Here is a 1,389-nt window from a genome sequence, read left to right on the forward strand (position 1 = left end):
CATTGTTGTTTGGCGGGCCCGGGCTGGGGATTCGAACCCGCCACCTTAGGTGTATGTGGCTGGCGCCTTAGCTGCTTGAGCCACAGGCGCTGAGCCGTGATTCCATTTTCATGACGTAGAAAATACTAAACACGAAGATCAGGCAAGAGGGACCCATTCAAACGGGGAGGCAGGGCAGTGACTAGGAAAGGTCTGGGGACTTTCTTGAGGGGAGAGGAATGCTTCACATCTTGATGGACAGGTTGAGACGGACCCTCCCTGAGCTGTGAGCTGAGAGTGTGCATTATCATATTTGTGATTACATCTTGATCACAAAAGGGAGGATATTCATAAAAGCTGAGAATTACTGGTTTTTAGACATTTAATTTGAAGAATATGGAAAACCAAATTTCTCCCTTCAGAAATCAAATTCCCCTTTTGAGTATTTGCCCTTTCCGTTTTTTACTAATTTCTTATGATGGAATTTTCAGACACACAAAATACACAGAGAGTCATACAGTGAGCCCTCCGGGCCCATCAGTCACCAACCTTTTGCTATTCTTGTTTTAACTATTCCCTCTAGTTTTTTGTTTTGTTTTTTTTTTCCTGGAAGATGTCAAACAGATCCCAGACTTCACGTCATCATGCCTATAAATACTTTGTATGTATTGCTAATGGAGAGGACTTTTATTATTAAAAAATAGCTACACTCGTCATGACCAAACTCAATGATGTCAATAAAATCTCCAAACCATCTAATATCCAGACCATGTTCGATTTTTTTCCAATTGTCTTAAATGCCCTTTTACATTTATTTTTGTTCTAATCTGGATCCAGACAAGTTCCATACACTGTTGATATGTTTCCCAGGTTTTTCTGGATTTGTAACAATTTCCTTTCTTTTTAAATGTCATTTATTCTGTTAGGAGCACTTTTTTCCACGCAGACGCTGATGAGCTAACAAGGTTTGAGGGAGGCATCTCTCACACAATAGGGTGAAAACCCGATCACCAGGCTTATGAACCACAGAAGGCTTGACTTGGATGAAACATTTTACTGATCTCTGTTCCCCTCTCACTCCCCCCAGCAAAACTTTGAGCCTCTGCAGAGTCAAGCTTGCTCCTGCATGGCCCAGCAGCCTTCTACCTTAAAATTCTAGAAGTTGCTCAGAGAAACCATAGGTCTGCTTTGAGTGGCCACCACCCTCACAGGAAGTTGGTGGCTCCAATCCAAGTGTCTTCTGGATTCTTGGTGTGAGCTGAGGACATATAAGGGGACTCGCCTGGGCTACACTGGAGAGGCCTCTGATTTGAGAGTGAAACTGGACACTTAAAGTGGACGAGCCATCGTGTTACGAGCCCCTCAGTCATTCAGTCCCCATTCAACAAACATGTACCATCTCTGACCTCC

At 43.4% G+C, this 1,389-nt stretch overlaps 1 pseudogene; it reads right to left on the reverse strand.

Annotated features, from left to right (window-relative positions):
• Positions 1–919: 919 nt before the first annotated feature.
• On the reverse strand, positions 920–1,014 carry LOC111724410 (annotated as a pseudogene).
• Positions 1,015–1,389: the final 375 nt, after the last annotated feature.

The sequence above is a fragment of the Otolemur garnettii genome, unplaced genomic scaffold, assembly GCF_000181295.1.
Source record: "Otolemur garnettii isolate 467f Iridium unplaced genomic scaffold, OtoGar3 scaffold00022, whole genome shotgun sequence".
Lineage (NCBI taxonomy): Eukaryota > Metazoa > Chordata > Mammalia > Primates > Galagidae > Otolemur > Otolemur garnettii.